The sequence below is a fragment of the Oncorhynchus nerka genome, linkage group LG3, assembly GCF_034236695.1.
Source record: "Oncorhynchus nerka isolate Pitt River linkage group LG3, Oner_Uvic_2.0, whole genome shotgun sequence".
Taxonomy (NCBI): domain Eukaryota; kingdom Metazoa; phylum Chordata; class Actinopteri; order Salmoniformes; family Salmonidae; genus Oncorhynchus; species Oncorhynchus nerka.
In genome coordinates, this window is record NC_088398.1 from 52770973 (window position 1) to 52790199 (window position 19227).

Sequence of the window (19227 nt, forward strand, 5' to 3'; positions counted from 1 at the left end):
GAGCAGGAGAGCAGAGATGTCCGAGTAGCGTTTTTTACTAGGCAAGTCCACAAACATATAGGTCAGGTACAATACCAAAATAACGCCCTCGACAAAAGAGAAACCAGTTACTCACGGAAAGAGGAAAAACTACGCTCCTAAACTTATACACACTCGGTATAATACGTGAAAATAAATAAGGCACAACCTTAACGAGCAACATGACACGAATAATCCCGCACTAACCTAGGCAGGCAACAGGGGTAATTATACACACAGAAATGAAAGCAAATGAAACCCGGTGTGAAAGAAACAAAGACAAAACAAACGGAAAAGGAAAAATGGATTGGTGATGGCTAGTAGGCCGGTGACACCGACCGCCGAGCATCCCCCGAACAGGGAGAGGAACCACCTTCGGTGGAAGTCACGGCAGTGTGTGTTGCTGTGCATGTTTGTGATGTTGGTTGTTTTTGTTTTTTTCTAAGAAATGGCCTGCGCAATAGGCCAATATATTGAAATTATATATTTGGAATTCTCTGAGATATACTACCAACACACAGGATGCACTGTGAGTGTGTGAGGGAGGGAGGGAGATGGGGAGGGAGAGGATGAAGGGGAGGGGGAGAGGGAGAGAGAGAGGCACGAGCTCTAGTGGTTTACAGGGTAGGGGGGCTGGAGGCGCTTTGGCAAAGCAGTGTCGATAAGAGAGCGAGAGAGAGAGCGAGAGAGATAAAGAGAGATATTGATGGAGAGAGCGGGAGAGTGAACAGCTCTATGTAAACAGGGTGTCAGAAAAGAAAGTGCAGGGACATTTTCAGCCTGCTAAGGCTGGGAAAATAATCACATAGGATCTGCAAAGCAGCACTCACTAGGGCAGAGAGAGAAACAGAGAGAAGAGAGAGAGAGTGACGGAACTGAACAGAGAGAGTCGGTGACAGTGAGTGAGACAGAGAGCGAGAGAGAGACAGAGAGAGAGGAAGCTATATAGCAACAGAGCGAAGGAGAGGAACTAAGCAAAAGGGAGAGAGAGGAAAAAAGCTTAATTAATTCAGGCTGAATGGGAGGGAGGGATGTTGCTACCTCTGCCGGGGCTCCAGTGCCTTTGCTGTGCCTCTCTGTGTAGCTGGAGCTGTGTTGTGTAGCTGTGGCTCTGCTCTTTGTAGCTGTAGCTGCCGGTTTGTGTTGTGAGGGGCTCGCTGCTCTGCTCACGGGGGAAGGGAGAGCACGGACTGCCTATCAACCCATACTGAAGGAAGGAACACACACACAGACAGCAAAACTACTGGGATGGGCAGAGGTATGGGACAAGCTGTGATTCTCTATCTCTTTCTCTGTCACTGTGTTTCTCTCTCTGTTTCTCTGTTTATCTCCATGTTTCTCTCATTCTCTGTTTAACTCCATGTTTCTCTCCATCTCTTTTCGCGGACAATCATTGTCCATTGATTATTACTTTCTGACCAGCCCTTGACCGCTTTCTCGCTCTCGCATCTGTCCCTGTTTCGCTGGAATGTGTGTGTGTGTGTGTGTGCGTGTGTGTGTGTCTGTGTGAGTGTGTGTGCGTTTATTTGTCCTTCCATCTTGCCAAGTGCCTTTCACTTTCACTCATTCTGTTTTGTCCTAAGTAACAGTGTGTGTTGATATATTGGTTGTTGTGGTGGAGCCATAAAGAAACACAGTTACTCTGTCATTCCACTGAACTCACCCTACTGTCCTTTCTCTCAGACACATCAAGCAGGATTTTATTTCTTATATTTAGCCATGTTGGATGATGTCTAAGACGGATAGTCATGTTTTGGACATATTTGTAGAATGTCTACATACACAAAAATGTGGATGAACAGTAGGGGAGAGTGGGGTAAGTTGAGATATTTTTTACATTCAGCATCACTCCGTCAAGGGAAATATAGTGTTCTTTCTATCAAAGATATCTACATATATGTTAGGATGTTGTGTATGGAAATAATCAGAATTATTGTAAACAAAACAGTTTTGAAAAAATGTATTGTCCAAAATAAGTGGTCTCTTGGCACAACTTTTACTTAGGTAAATTGAGCCACAGCTCAGGGTAAGTTAAGCCGTCTAAAATTTTCTGTACTGAATTAAATATTACCACTACCTTTTTTAAACCATGTCCATCTTTATTTATTTTATCTTTATACACTGATGTAGACAGATTGCCTGTCGAAACGTTGGGCATAAATATTTTTGCATCTGAGCTCCTAGAGTGTGTGGCTCTCTTTTATTTATTTTTGTGTTCCACTCCGCTAGCCAGCACCTCGCCTAAATAGGTGTGCGTTTCTTTCGCCTCTAGATCTTTATTTCCCAAACACAGTTCAAGACAATCCCAATCACGTTTTCGTCTTTTAATCCTTTTAAGCATATTTGAAAACAGGCTTAACACCTAAAACATCTTTGTTATTTTTTTAAACACTTTTAACACAGGCTCTATTGTTGCCTCATATTCAGGCGATAATGCCTTGCAATACGCCTGGGAAGAAACCACTTGCTCAACTTGCCATTGGTTCAACCATTGGCTCAACCTACCTCATGGCCATTGGTTCAACCATTGGCTCAACCTACCTCATGACCATTGGTTCAACTTACCCAAAGGCAAACATGTTGATAATATTAGCCCATACAGCTATAAGGATGCATTTTCTTGTTAGGTTAAGGGACTTCATATTCACGCTTATATTGCATCCCCCTAACTGATGTTTAGAACAACCAGGAAACCTCTGACATGATACATTCATTTGCTTATCACTTTTTCCAAGTGGTTTCTTCTTTTACAGACTAAATATTTTGTCAAATGATCCGTTTTGTGTATGGTTTGCCAGAAAAAAGGGTGGCTCAACTTACCCCCTTTTTGTCATGGTTTATTTCTCACAAGAACTTGTGTTGTCAGAAGAGTTGCATTCTCATAAATAGATTCTAATGTTGCACATTTTCACACATTAAAAAACATGCAGCACATTTTTGACTGTGCTGCTGTGGGACGAGTCGAGTGATAGCTGTCACAGATTTCCAGTCCTCACCTCTGTTTGTCAAGGCTGTCACCGTTTACCTCAAGCTTTGCTCTCTCTCTCTCTCTCTCTCTCTCTCTCTCTCTCTCTCTCTCTCTCTCTCTGTACCATGTGATTCAGGCGCCAGACTTTGATCAAATCGAATCAGCACTCTTAATTACGCCTCATCATCCAATTACTGAAAGCAATGGTTATTCACGCCCGGACCGGATGCCTGAATCGCAGGCTGGGTAATAAACAATGTAGGATGCTTCTGTTCTTGCATGATACACCGAGTGAAGACCTGCCTGCCTACAGAGAATGAGGAGGAACGAGTCTCATTCACCACCACCACCACTAATTGACTATGCTGATCACGTTCTCTGAGCTCAAAACAAATCAAATCAAATGTTATTGGTCACATACACATGGTTAGCAGATGTTATTGTGAGGGTAGCGAAATGCTTATGCTTCTAGATCTGACAGTGCAGCAATATCTAACAGGTAATATCTAACAATTCCACAACAAATCCTGATACACACAATCTGGTAAAGGAATGGGATGAGAATATATAAGTATAAAATATATGGATGAGCAGTGACAGAGCAGCTAAGATGCAATAGATGGTAAAGAATAGATAGTGAAGGATACAGTATACCAAATCAAATCAAATCAAATTGTATTTGTCACATACACATGGTTAGCAGATGTTAATGCGAGTGTAGCGAAATGCTTGTGCTTCTAGTTCCGACAATGCAGTAATAACCAACAAGTAATCTAACAAACAATTCCAAAACTACTGTCTTATACACAGTGTAAGGGGATAAAGAATATGTACATAAAGATATATGAATGAGTGATGGTACAGAGCAGCATAGGCAAGATACAGTAGATGGTATCGAGTACAGTATATACATATGAGATGAGTATGTAAACAAAGTGGCATAGTTAAAGTGGCTAGTGATACATGTATTACATAAGGATGCAGTAGATGATATAGAGTACAGTATATACGTATGCATATGCATATGAGATGAATAATGTAGGGTATGTAAACATTATATTAGGTAGCATTGTTTAAAGTGGCTAGTGATATATTTTACATCATTTCCCATCAATTCCCATTATTAAAGTGGCTGGAGTTGAGTCAGTGTCAGTGTGTTGGCAGCAGCCACTCAATGTTAGTGGTGGCTATTTAACAGTCTGATGGCCTTGAGATAGAAGCTGTTTTTCAGTCTCTCGGTCCCAGCTTTGATGCACCTGTACTGACCTCGCCTTCTGGATGATAGCGGGGTGAACAGGCAGTGGCTCGGGTGGTTGTTGTCCTTGATGATCTTTATGGCCTTCCTGTAACATCGGGTGGTGTTGGTGTCCTGGAGGGCAGGTAGTTTGCCCCCGGTGATGTGTTGTGCAGACCTCACTACCCTCTGGAGAGCCTTACGGTTGTGGGCGGAGCAGTTGCCGTACCAGGCGGTGATACAGCCCGCCAGGATGCTCTCGATTGTGCATCTGTAGAAGTTTGTGAGTGCTTTTGGTGACAAGCCGAATTTCTTCAGCCTCCTGAGGTTGAAGAGGCGCTGCTGCGCCTTCTTCACGATGCTGTCTGTGTGAGTGGACCAATTCAGTTTGTCTGTGATGTGTATGCCGAGGAACTTAAAACTTACTACCCTCTCCACTACTGTTCCATCGATGTGGATAGGGGGGTGTTCCCTCTGCTGTTTCCTGAAGTCCACAATCATCTCCTTAGTTTTGTTGACGTTGAGTGTGAGGTTATTTTCCTGACACCACACTCCGAGGGCCCTCACCTCCTCCCTGTAGGCCGTCTCGTCGTTGTTGGTAATCAAGCCTACCACTGTTGTGTCGTCCGCAAACTTGATGATTGAGTTGGAGGCGTGCGTGGCCACGCAGTCGTGGGTGAACATGGAGTACAGGAGAGGGCTCAGAACGCACCCTTGTGGGGCCCCAGTGTTGAGGATCAGCGGGGTGGAGATGTTGTTGTCTACCCTCACCACCTGGGGGCGGCCCATCAGGAAGTCCAGTACCCAGTTGCACAGGGCGGGGTCGAGACCCAGGGTCTCGAGCTTGAGAACGAGCTTGGAGGGTACTATGGTGTTGAATGACGAGCTGTAGTCGATGAACAGCATTCTCACATAGGTATTCCTCTTGTCCAGGTGGGTTAGGGCAGTGTGCAGTGTGGTTGAGATTGCATCGTCTGTGGACCTATTTGGGCGGTAAGCAAATTGGAGTGGGTCTAGGGTGTCAGGTAGGGTGGAGGTGATATGGTCCTTGACTAGTCTCTCAAAGCACTTCATGATGACGGAAGTGAGTGCTACGGGGCGGTAGTCGTTAAGCTCAGTTACCTTAGCTTTCTTGGGAACAGGAACAATGGTGGCCCTCTTGAAGCATGTGGGAACAGCAGACTGGTATAGGGATTGATTGAATATGTCCGTAAACACACCGGCCAGCTGGTCTGCGCATGCTCTGAGGGCGCGGCTGGGGATGCCGTCTGGGCCTGCAGCCTTGCGAGGGTTAACACGTTTAAATGTTTTACTCACCTCGGCTGCAGTGAAGGAGAGTCCGCATGTTTTCGTTGCAGGCCAGTGTCAGTGGCACTGTATTGTCCTCAAAGCGGGCAAAAAAGTTATTTCGTCTGCCTGGGAGCAAGACATCCTGGTCCGTGACTGGGCTGGTTTTCTTCTTGTAGTCCGTGATTGACTGTAGACCCTGCCACATACCTCTTGTGTCAGAGCCGTTGAATTGAGATTCTACTTTGTCTCTATACTGACGCTTAGCTTGTTTGATAGCCTTGCGGAGGGAATAGCTGCACTGTTTGTATTCGGTCATGTTACCAGTCACCTTGCCCTGATTAAAAGCAATGGTTCGCGCTTTCAGTTTCACGCGGATGCTGCCATCAATCCACGGTTTCTGGTTAGGGAATGTTTTAATCGTTGCTATGGGAACGACATCTTCAACGCACGTTCTAATGAACTCGCACACTGAATCAGCGTATTCGTCAATGTTGTTATCTGACGCAATACGAAACATATCCCAGTCCACGTGATGGAAGCAGTCTTGGAGTGTGGAATCAGCTTGGTCGGACCAGCGTTGGACAGACCTCAGCGTGGGAGCCTCCCGTTTTAGTTTCTGTCTGTAGGCAGGGATCAACAAAATGGAGTCGTGGTCAGCTTTTCCGAAAGGAGGGCGGGGCAGGGCCTTATATGCGTCGCGGAAGTTAGAGTAACAATGATCCAAGGTTTTTCCGGCCCTGGTTGCGCAATCGATATGCTGATACATTTTAGGGAGTCTTGTTTTCAGATTAGCCTTGTTAAAATCCCCTGCTACAATGAATGCAGCCTCAGGATGTATGGATTCCAGTTTGCAAAGAGTCAAATAAAGTTCGTTCCGAGCCATCGATGTGTCTGCTTGGGGGGGAATATATACGGCTGTGATTATAATCGAAGAGAATTCTCTTGGTAGATAATGCGGTTGACATTTGATTGTGAGGAATTCTAAATCAGGTGAACAGAAGGATTTGAGTTTCTGTATGTTTCTTTGATCACACCACGTCTCGTTAGCCATAAGGCATACTCCCCCGCCCCTCTTCTTACCAGAAAGATGTTTGTTTCTGTCGGCGCGATGCGTGGAGAAACCCGCTGGCTGCACCGCCTCCAATAGCGTCTCTCCAGTGAGCCATGTTTCCGTGAAGCAAAGAACGTTACAGTCTCTGATGTCCCTCTGGAATGCTACCCTTGGTCGGATTTCATCAACCTTGTTGTCAAGAGACTGGACATTGGCGAGAAGAATGCTAGGGAGTGGTGCACGATGTGCCCGTCTCCGGAGTCTGACCAGAAGACCGCCTCGTTTCCCTCTTTTACGGAGTCGTTTTTTTGGGTCGCCGCATGGGATCCATTCCGTTGTCCTGGTTGAAAGGCAGAACACAGGATCCGCGTCGTGAAAATCATATTCTTGGTCGTACTGATGGTGAGTTGACGCTGATCTTATATTCAGTAGTTCTTCTCGACTGTATGTAATGAAACCTAAGATGACCTGGGGTACTAAGGTAAGAAATAAAACTGCATAGTTTCCTAGGAACGCGAAGCGAGGCGGCCATCTCTGTCGGCGCCGGAAGTACATACAGTATATACATAGGCGATGAGTAATGCGAGATATGTAAACATTCTTAAAGTGACATTAATAAAGTGGCTAGGTTTCCATTTATTAAAGTGGCCAACAGATAATTGCATCCCAAATGGCTATTTTCTATGTGGTGCACTATATTTGCTTGGAGCCATACAGAAGTAGTGCACTGCCATTTGGGATTCAACCAAAGACATATGTTAAGCCTAGTTATCAGAAAAGGCAAAGATGCCCATCTGTAACCATATTATTAGAATGAGAGGTTCTATGTCCATTCTATTCATTTCTAATTGTGTGGTTACAGCTTATCATCTTTGCCTTTGAATGGAGAATCCTGTTCTACTCATTCTAATTCTATGGCTGTAACTAATGTTGGGTGACATGTTGTTGCTTTCTCTCTTGAGAAGTTAATCAATAGTCATAGGTAAAATTAAGATAATGCAATGTCTGATAATAGTGATTTCATTACAATGGTAGTTAATAGTGATTTCATTTGTCAAACAAGTCAAGTGCAATTGGACAAAATAGTCGTAACCCGTGGTTTATACACTTTTCTCTTGGGTATTCGATCTAATGTGGAGTCGTGCTGAATTATCAAGTTAGTTATTGCTTTTGTAATGAATAACCCATCCTGCGAATGTCTGTAGATAGGGAGCCGCCTCTCTGTGCTAGTGCTGGCAGTTTAACAATCTGATGGTCTTGAGATAGAAGCTGTTTGTCCTTGATAATCTTTTTTGCTTTCCTGTGACATTGGGTGTTGTAGGTGCCCTGGAGGGCAGGTAGTTTACCCCCGGGGATGCGTTGTGCAGACCGCACCACCCTCTGGAGAACCCTGCGGTTGTGAGCAGTGCAGTTGCCGTACCAGGTGGTGATACAGCCCGACAGGATGCTCTCAATTGTGCAGCTGTAAAAGTTAAGGAGGGTTTTCAGGGACAAGCCACATTTTTCCAGGCTCCTGAGGTTGAAGAGGCACTGTTGCGCCTTCTTCACCACACTGTGTGTGTGCGTGAACAATTTCGGTTTGTCGGTGATATGTACACCGAGGAACTTAAAACTTTCCACCTTCTCCACTGCTGTCCCATCGATGTGGATAGGGGGGTGCTCCCTTTTCTGTTTCCTGAAGTCCACGATCATCTCTTTTGTTTTGCTGACATTGAGTGAGAGGTTATTTTCTTGACACCACACTCCGAGGGCCCTCACCTCCTCCCTGTAGGCTGTCTCGTCATTGTTAGTAATCAAGTCTACCACTGTAATGGTGTCTGCAAACTTGATGATGGAGTTGGAGGCGTGCATGGCCACACAGTAGTGGGTGAACAGGGAGTACAGGTGGGGGCTGAGAACGCACCCTTGTGGTGCCCCAGTGTTGAGGATCAGCGGAGTGGAGATGTTATTTCCTTCCTTCACCACCTGGGGGCGGTCCATCAGGAAGTCCAGGACCCAGTTGCACAGGGCGGGGTCGAGACCGAGGGTCTCAAGCTTAATGATGAGTTTGGAGGGTAATATGGTGTTGAATGCTGAGCTGTAGTCAATGAACAGCATTCTTACATAGGTATTCCTCTAGTCCAGGTGGGATAGGGCAGTGTGCAGTGTGGTGGCGATTGCATCGTCTGTGGACCTATTGGGGCGGTAAGCAAATTGGAGTTGGTCTAGGGTGACAGGTAGGGTGGAGGTGATATGATCCTTGACTAGTCTCTCAAAGGACTACATGATGACAGAAGTGAGTGCTATGGGGCGATAGTCATTTAGTTCAGTTACCTTAGCTTTCTTGGGAACAGGAACAATGGTGGTCATCTTGAATTATGTGGGAACAGCAGACTGAGATAGGGATTGATTGAATATGTCCGTGAACACACCAGCCAGCTGGTTTGCGCATGCTCTGAGGACGTGGCTAGGGATGCCATCTGGGCCGGCAGCCTTGCTAGGGTTAACACGTTTAAATGTTTTACTCACATCGGCCATGGAAAAGGAGAACCCACAGTCTTTGGGAGTGGGCCTTGTTGGTGGCACTGTATTGTCCTCAAAGCGCGCAAAGAAGTTGTTTTAATTTGTCTGGGAGCAAGATGTCGATGTCCGCGACGGGGCTGGTTTTCTTTTTGTAATCCGTGATTGTCTGTAGACCCTGAGACACACGTCTCGCGTTTGAGCCACTGATTTGCGACTCCACTTTGTCTCTATACTGATACTTTGCTTGTTAGATTGCCTTACGGAGGGAATAACTACGCTGTTTGTATTCGGCCATGTTTCCAGTTGCCTTGCCATGATTAAATGTGGTGGTACATGCTTTCAGTTTTGCGCAAATGCTGCCATCAATCCACGGTTTCTGGTTAGGGAAGTCACAGTGGGTACAACATCTCTTATACACTTCCTTATAAACTCGCTCACCGAGTCAGCGTATACATCAATGTTATTGTCTGAAGCTACCCTTCCTGTTTTAGATTCTGCCTATTTGATTGTGAGGAATTCTAGGTCAGGTGAACAAAAGGACTTGAGTTCTTGTACAATTACACCATGAGTTGTTAATCATGAAACATACACCCCCGCCCTTCTTCTTACCGGAGAGATGTTTGTTCCTGTCAGCGTGATGCACTGAAAATCCTGTTGGCTGTAATGACTCCAACAGCATGTCCCCAGCTAGCCATGTCTACATGAAACAGAGTATGTTACAATCCCGGATATCTCTTTAGAAAACAACTCTTGCCTTAATTTCGTTGACTTTGTTACCTAGGGACTGGACATTAGCGAGTAATATACGTGGAAGCGGTGGGTGGTGTGCACGCATCCGAAGCCTCACTAGAAGACTGTTCCGGCACCCTCTTCTCCAACGGCTTTATTTTGGGTCGGCATCTGGAATCTGTTCAGAGAGATAGAGACCTCTGGGAAATCAGAGGGTGCGCATGCCTGTGTGTGCATGCGTAGTGTGTGTGCCTGCGTAGGTGAGTGTAAGTGTGTTTGTTATGTGTGCTTATACTGTAGGAGGGTCTGTGGTGCCACTTAGATTACTGTTTACAATCATCCACGATAAAGGGAGGTTGTCAGGGTTAGGTTAGGTTTGTAATAGCAGGTAGTGGTTAAGGAAGTGAAAAGATGGGGGACATTGACAGTGACGTCCCACTGTAGCCGTTGTGGACAGCTCCTGTTTTGTGACATGGAGTGAAAAAGAATCAATAAGTGAGTAAGAATATTCCTCCAGTGGTTCCATGTGATTAACATGACCAATCTCATAGGATGTCTCCAGGTGATTGATTACAAACAGAAAATTGCATCCCAAATGGCTACTTCTTATGTAGTGCACTATATTTGCTTAGTGCACTGCGTAGTAAATAGGGTGCCATTTGGGATTCAAACAAAGACATCTGTTAAGCCCAATTATCAGAAAAGGAAAAGATGCCCATCTGTAACCATATTATTAGAATGAGAGGTTCTACGTGTGTGGTTTCCGCTTATCATTTTTGCCATTGAATGGGGAATCTTGTTTTACTCATTCTAATTCTACGGCTGTAACTAATGTTGGGTAACATTTACATTTACATTTAAGTCATTTAGCAGACGCTCTTATCCAGAGCGACTTACAAATTGGTGCTTTCACCTTATGACATCCAGTGGAACAGCCACTTTACAATAGTGCATCTAGGTCTTTTAAGGGGGGAGGGGGAGAAGGATTACTTTATCCTATCCTAGGTATTCCTTAAAGAGGTGGGGTTTCAGGTGTCTCCGGAAGGTGGTGATTGATTAACATGTTGTTGCTTTCTCTCTTGGGAAGTTGATCAATAGTCTGATAATAGGGATTTCATTACAATGGTAGATAATAGTGATTTCATTTCAAACTATTACAGACTACAAAGGGAAGCACGGCCGAGAGCTGCCCAGTGACACGAGCCTACCAGAGGAGCTAAATAACTTCTATGCTCACAGCGAGGCAATTAACAATCAAACATGCATGGGAGCATCAGCTGTTCCAGACGACCGTGTGATCATGCTTTCTGCAGACGATGTGAGTAAGACCATTAAACAGGTCAACATTCACAAGGCCACAGGGCCAGACGGATTACCAGGATGTGTACTCCGAGCATGCGCTGACCAACTGCCAAGTGTCTTCACTGACATTTTCAACCTCTCCCTGTCTAAGACTGTAATACCAACATGTTTCAAGCAGACCACCATGGTCCCTGTCCCCAAGAACACTAAGATAACCTGCCTAAATTACTACCGACCCGTAGCACTCATGTCTGTAGCCATGAAATGCTTTGAAAGGCTGGTCATGGCTCACATCAACCCCATTATCCAAGAAACCCTAGACCCACTCCAATGTGCATACTGCACCAACAGATCCACAGATGATGCAATATCTATTGCACTCCACACTTCCCTTTCACACCTGGACAAAAGGAACACCTACGTAAGAATACTGTTCATTGACTACAGCTCAGCGTTCAACACCATAGTGCCCTTAAAGCTCATCACTAAGCAAAGGACCCTGGGACTAAACATATCCCCCTGCAACTGGATCCTGGACTTCCTGACGGGCCGCCCACAGGTGGTAAGGGTAGGTAACAACACATCCAACACCCTGATCCTCAACACGGGGGCCCCTCAGGGATGCGTGCTCAGTCCCCTCCTGTACTCCCTGTTCACTCATGACTGCACGGCCAGGCACGACTCCAACACCATCGTTAAGTTTGCTGATGACACAACACTGACAATGTTTGAGACAGCCTATAGGGAGGAGGTCATAGACCTGACCGTGTGTGGTGCCAGGACAACAACCTCTCCCTCAACGTGATCAAGAAAAAGGAGATGATTGTGGACTACAGGAAAAAGAGAACCGAACATGCCCCCATTCTCATCGACGGGGCCGTAATGGAGCAGGTTGAGAGCTTCAAGTTTCTTCGTTTCCACATCACCAACAAACTAACATGGTCAAGCACACCAAGACAGTCGTGAAGAGGGCACGACAAAACCCATTCCTGCACAGGAGACTGAAAAGATTTGGCATGGGTCCTCAGATCGTCAATAGGTTTTACAGCTGCACCATCGAGAGCATCCTGACGGGTTGCATCACTGCCTGGTATGGTAACTGCTCGGCCTCCGACCGCAAGGCACTACAGAGGGTAGTGCGTACGGCCCAGTACATCACCATGGCCAAGCTTCCTGCCATTCAGGACCTCTATACCAGGCGGTGTCAGAGGAAGGTCCTAAAAACTGTCAGACTCCAGCCACCCTAGTCATAGACTGCTCTCTCTGCTACCGCAAGGCAAGCGGTCCCAGTGCGCCAAGTCTAGGTCCACGAGGCTTCTAAACAGCTTCTACTTCCAAGCCTTAAGACTCCTGAACATCTAATCAAATGGCTACCCAGACTATTTGCATCCCCCCCAACGCTGCTTCTACTCTCTGTAATTATCTATGCATTGTCCCTTTAACTCTACCTACATGTAAATATTACCTCAATTACTTCGACACCCTCTGTATTTCGCCCCGCTATTGTTATTTACTGCTGCTTTTTAATTATTTGTTATTCTTACCTCTTACTTTTTAAAATATATATTTTTAAACTGAATTGTTGGTTTGCTTGTAAGTAAGAATTTCACTGTAAGGTGAAATACCTGTTGTATTCGGCGCATGTGACAAATAACATTTGATTTGATTTGTCAAAAAAGTCAAGTGTAATTGGACACAATAGTTGTAACTTGTGGTTTATACATGTTTCTCTTGGGTACTCGATCTAATGTGGAGTCGTGCTGAATTATCGAGTTAGTTATTGCTTTTGTAATGAATAACCCATCCTGTGAATTTTTATATTCAGAGCCCGTAGTAAGATACTCTACATGACTAAATCTAAAATATGTTTTCATGTTCCATAAAAAACCCTCTTACCTCTGATGTACAGGTGTTCATTTTCATCATATAAATGTTTGCCTCTCAGTCTGGTTGTCTCCCAGCCCCAGGCCTCTTCAGAACCAGCCCTCCCAATGCTGGAGCTGGTCAGAAGGGATAAGGAACAACCTGAGTCTGGGATGTGAACAGGCCTGGTCTTGCTTGCCCATGCATGGCCTTTAGTATCTAGTACAGTATACTGTAGCTTGGCTTCACCACTACCACAACAGACACAGTTCCACAATTTCATACCAATCCCCCTGTTGCCATGACACCCAGCAGCCCCTCCATAAATACTTGGGGTATTTCTGAGCCTCCCCCCGCCCTCAAGAGAATAGAGAGCCCTAACAGCCTGGCTGCTGAGCTCTGATGCTTTCTCAGCTAAGGAGGTGCACAGGGGGGAGAAAGCTGAATAAAAACAGTCAAGCTACATTTTGTGTGATGAGGAGTTAGGGGAGGCACTAAGGACAAGATCCTATTTAGAAAGATAACGAAGATGAGTCGTGATTACATGGATGAGAGGTGCTAATTCTGTGTTTGTCTCAGATCAAGAAGAAGGATTGTGTGTGTGTGTGTGTGTGTGTGTATGTGTGTGTGTGTGTGTGTGTGTGTGTGTGTGTGTGTGTGTGTGTGTGTGTGTGTGTGTGTGTGTGTGTGTGTGTGTGTGTGTGTGTGTGTGTGTGTGTGTGTGTGCGCATGCGTGCATGTGTGTGTTGGACTGTTTCAGCATCCTGTCTGACGTACCGACAGAGCAAATCATGGACAAATACCATTTATGGGCAAAGTCCAAGCTCCCTCGGTCCAAGGCCCTAAGGTTGACTATGCTCCAGTTCTCTCACTAAACTAACAGGAGATGAAAGATTTGACTTGAACTTTGCCTTTGGTCTGTACCCCTTTCCTCATGTCCTGTCAGAACATCTAATGAAATTCAGTCCTCCAATCCACAGTTATCAGCACAAGAGTGATGAGCTGCTATACTGTAGCTGATAATGAGCCTGGCTGAGTCAGGAAGGACGATCAAAGAGCAGGGCTCAAGTGGTTCAATCCATTTTAGACTGACCTGTATCCCCTACTAGACCTCAGTGGGCTGCTGGATGCTCAATTAATAAGGCATGATGCTTTTTCCTCTGTGTATTAATCCGAGTGTGTGTGTCATTCAAATGTACTATTAGTCCCATTCAAATTGAGTTATGGCAAGGCAGTTCATAGAGCTTCATGGAACTGATCCTAGATCAATGACTGTGAACGTTTGAGAATAAGCTAATATATGACATATTTTAAGGTGTTGCCTATGTGGTCTTCACAATGATGAAGAACACACATGCAAAGCAGGTGGCACCCAAATAAACAGTAGGGGGATTGCAGGTGTGCGCAGGTCAGGCCCATTCCTTACGGATGGATGTTCATAGTGACCTTATAGGTTCAGGGTCAGTGCATATCAGAGATAATTGCGTGCTAGTGATCTTTAGCTATGATACCTGAAAATGTATTTTGCAAGCTATGAAAGAATCACTGACATTTTTCTTTAGGGCATTGATTTTTTGGTGAGTAGCTGGTTGAGGCTCAGCATTCATAATGAAAAAAATAATTTGAAAAAGTTGATCTTTATTCCTTCTTTGCATTGCTTTTAACACTAAGTGGACTACACAATTGCAGTTTAGTATTTAGTATTCAGTTGTTTGGATTCAGTTAATTGCCCAGAAAGTCATCTGGACCTCCAGCTTGTCTGTAAACAGAAACTGTCTTTAGATTTTAGGTGCAACTGCCATGACAACTGCCAGTCAAAATTCCTTCCTCAACCATCTGTAATTTTCTTTCCTCGATTGCCCTCTCACACACTGAGGCCATTGGGGTTATGGAAAGGGTTCATGTCAATTCCATTCAGTCAAGTCAGGAAGAGTTTTCCTCATTCAGTGTATTTATTGAATTGGCTGAATTGAAATTAATTTGACCCTTACCCTGGTTACAGTCGGAAGCCTTTGACACAGTGACACTTCGGTTCAACATCAGCTTGTCCTCTTTCCTGAGTGCCCCACTGTTGACATGGTTTTCTTTTGTTACCCAGTAAATTGGTTATGTTTTTTCCAGACCAGCAGTTATTCCTATTTCTGTCCCCATCTCATCTCTCTTCCCTACACACACACAGGCACATAATACAAAGTGGAATAAATAGACAGTGAGTGACGATAACTTGGCTATACAGTATACACAAGGTACCAGTGCCGAGTCGACTGGCAGGGATACGAGGTCATTAATGATTAGAGCATTGGGCCAGTAACCGAAGGGTCGATGGTTTAAATACCCCAGCCGACAAGGTGGAAACCTGTTGATGTTCCTTTGAGCAAGGTACTTAACCCCAATTTGCTCCAGTGGCACCATACTACTATGGCTGACCCTGTAAAACAACACATTTCACTGCACCTATCTGGTGTACAAAACATTAGGAACACCTGCTCTTTACATGACATAGACCAACCAGGTGAAAGCTATGACCCCTTATTGAAGTCACCTGTTAAATTCACTTCAATCAGAGTAGATGAAGGGGAGGAGACAGGTTAAAGAAGGATTTTTAAGCCTTGAGACAATTGAGACATGGATCTTGTATGTGTGCCATTCAGAGGGTGAACGGGCAAGACAAAAGGCTTAAGTGCCTTTGAACGGTAGTAGGTAGAAGGTGCCAGGCACATTGGTTTGAGTCTGTCAAAAAATGCAACGCTGCTGGGTTTTTCACTCTCAACAGTTTCCTGTGTGTATCAAGAATGTTCCGTCACCCCCATCCAGACAACTTGCCACATCTGTGGAAAGCATTGGAGTCAACACGGGCCAGCATCCCTGTGGAACACTTTCAACACCTTGTAGAGTCCATGCCCCAAATTAATTGAGGATGTTCTGAGGGCAAAAGGCGGTGCAACTCAATATTAGGAATGTGTTCCTAATGTTTTGTACATTAAGTGAATGTGACAATAAAAACACTTATTCATATATTTTTTGGTAGGGATAAAGTGACTATGCAACAGGATAGATAATAAACAGTAGCATTTAGTATTTAGCAGCCTTATGGCTTGGGGGTAGAAGCTGTTAAGTTTCAGACTTGGTACATCGGTACCGCTTGCCGTGCGGTAGCAGAGAGAACAGTCTATGACTTGGGTGGCTGGAGTCTTTGACAATTTTTAGGGCCTTCCTCTGACACCACCTTGTATAGAAGTCATGGATGTCAGCTCAGCCCCAATGATGTACTGGGCCATGCGCACTACACTCTGTAGCGCTTTGTGGTCGAATGCCAAGCAGTTGCGATACCAAATGATGATGCAGCCAGTCAAGATGCTCTCAATGGTGCAGCTGTAGAACTTTTTGACGATCTGAGGGCCCATGCCAAATCTTTTCAGGCTCCTGATGGGAAAGAGGCGTTAGTAGTGCATTCTTCACGACTGAGTTGGTGTGTGTGGACCATGATAATTCCTTGGTGATGTGGACACAGAGGAACTTGAAAATCTCGACCCCCTCCACTACAGCCTATGTGGATGGGGATGTGCTTGGCACTCCGTTTCCTGTAGTCCATGATCAGCTCCTTTACTGAGGTTGTGGGACTGCCAGGTCACTGACTTCCTCCCTATATAATGTCTCATTGTCGTCGGTGATCAAGCCAACCACTGTTGTGTTGTCAGAAAACTTAATAATGGTGCTGGAGTCGTGGGCTGCCACACAGTCATGGGTGAACAGCGAGTACAGGAGGGGACTAAGCACACACCCCTGAGGGGCCCCCGTATTGACAGTCACCGTGGAGGATGTATTGTTGCCTACCCTCACCACCTGGGGCCAGCCCATCAGGAAGTCCAGGATACAGTTGCAGAGGGAAATGTTCAGTCTCAGGGTCCTGAGCTTAGTGATGAGCTTGTAGCTCACTATGGTGTTGAACACTGAGCTATAGTCAATGAACAGCATTCTCAAATATGTTTTCCTTTTGTCCAGGTGGGAGAGGGCAGTGTGGAGTGCAATAGATATTGCATCATCTGTGGATCTGTTGATGTGGTATGCAAATTGAAGTGGGTCCAGGGTGTCTGGGATGATGGTGTTGATGTGAGGTACTCTCAGACATGGTTCCGTGTTGCTTGCCTCAAAGCAAATATAGAAGGATTTTAGCTAGTCTGGTAGGCTAGCATCACTGGACATCTCACGGCTGGGTTTCCCTTTATAATTTGTGATAGTTTGCAAGCCTTGCCACATCCCCACACTCATACAAACAAGTCACTTCAAGCTGACAGCCGATAGAGGGTCAGGGCCTATACTGACTGATGAGGAGACATTGTGATGCTTTTATCATGAGTACCACAGTCACTTTCTGAAGAGGGGATCCTGCATTCCATTGTTGCTTCCTGCCAGCAAGCATGTCCACATTGGCACAATGTGTTGCTATCGAATATATTTCTATAATTGAGATGTTTCTCATATGTCACATGTACTTTATTATTGGCAGTGTACAAATTTCATTTTTTGAGGATTTTACACCAAGGAACGTTTAAACTGGAATGGCACTCTCAGTAATGGTTGCACAAAAATAACTAGTGACCTTAGAACTATAAGGTTCTATCTGAAAAAATATGTTTCCAAGATAATTGGTTTTAAAGTTCAGAACACTCATTGGTTTGAATGATGTCAGCAATTTTTAATAAACATTGGGTAATTTGCAAACCACGCCCTCAAATATTTTAATGAGCACCCATCTCTACATTATGAAGTAACTGGGCTTGGTATGGGCTAGCCCGTGCTGGGCTTGGTGTGGGCTAGCCCATGTTGGGCTGGTGTCCTCTAGCCTGTGACTGGTATGAACTTCGTGTGGGTTAGCCTGTGGTGGGCTTAATATGGGCTAGTGCCTTGTTGGGCTGATGTGAGCTAGCCTGTGCTGGGCTAGTGTAGGCTAGCTCATGTTGGACTGGTTTAGGCTAGCCCGTGTTATCTGAATGGAAGATGAACTGAATACTGGGTGAAACATGCGTGTATCAAGAGTCTCAGAGCAGGAGTGCTGACCTAGGATCAGCCCCCCCGTCTATATAATCTTATTCACTATGATCTAAATTGATACTAGATCAGTACTGAGATGCTTGTGGATTTGAGTCCTAGCTGTGCCTGTCTGGCATTGGCTGTCTTCTCATTACCTTTGACTGATTATGCTCTTTCAAACTACCCCTCACTCCATGTATTTCCTTATCTCGCTCTCCCACTACCTCTCTCCCCCTCTCTCGCTCCCCCTCTTTCTCTGCCTCTCTCCTTTCTTCCTCCTCCCCTCTCTCCCCTTCTCCCTCGTTCTCTCTCTCTAGGGAAGGTGATGTCTTGCACCTCCATTCCTCTTTTATCGTCGTGGTGATCAGTGTCCTAATTTGGCAGTGCTGTCTCTCTAACATGCTCCAGCCAGTCAGGCGAGATAAACGGCTCACTCCAGTGCAAGTTGTGCATTTATGTTTCAGTAGGTACTAGCGAGGTAGAGTACACTCGAGGTGGAGTGCACGCTCACTCCCTTTAGTCCTACCGTGATTTTTCTTTACACGTTTTGCAGGTCGTTCTTAACACATTTTGCATGTCTGTTTCCTGAAATGGGAGAGAACCGGTAAACATTTGCCCTGGTCGTAATAGAACAAGGGAGGGACGGTAAAGTTTGTTTCCCTTGGCAGTGTAAAGATAAACAGATCCGGGATCAGACTGCGCTGTCTTGACCTTGAATACTGGCAAGACATCACAAACAGATCTGGGACTAGGCTACCCTTGGAGAGGAATACGATTCAGATGCTGATCAGTAGGTGGCTGATTGTGCTCTCAGAATTTGGACACACACAGGTGGAAGAGGAAAGTGTGAGTGTTATTTTGATTGCTGTGTTCAAAAGAAAGACTGTAGGTGAGTGTGTGTAAGAGAGAGAGGTAGAATCAACTTACAGTATATACATGTAAATATGTTCCTTTCAATTTTGTTTTTAAATCACATCAACACATTATTGCAAGATATAGAGCTTTCAAAAACCTCAGCCGAATGAAATATTAAAGCTTACAGTAGAGGAAGAAACAGTGGTCAGTGAGTCTGGAGAGAGTAGTATTCGGTGTACTGTCTGACGACACTGCATATGGCTTGAGGACATAGAAAACCTCTGAGTCACCATTGTCTATACAGTACCAGACAGGTCAGGGGTTGACTGGCATCATTTTAATTTAACGGACATTTGAGGAATTTAGCAGACCCATATGCATTGG

At 45.1% G+C, this 19227-nt stretch overlaps 1 protein-coding gene across 1 annotated transcript in view; it reads left to right on the forward strand.

The window, feature by feature from the left end:
• Positions 1 to 713: 713 nt before the first annotated feature.
• LOC115110616 (diacylglycerol kinase gamma-like) overlaps positions 714 to 19227 on the forward strand; it is a 162276-nt gene continuing 143762 nt past the window's right edge. The window contains exon 1 of the mRNA XM_029636431.2: positions 714 to 1276. The gene's annotated coding sequence lies outside the window, so the exon portion shown is untranslated. The remainder of the gene's footprint in view (positions 1277 to 19227) is intronic.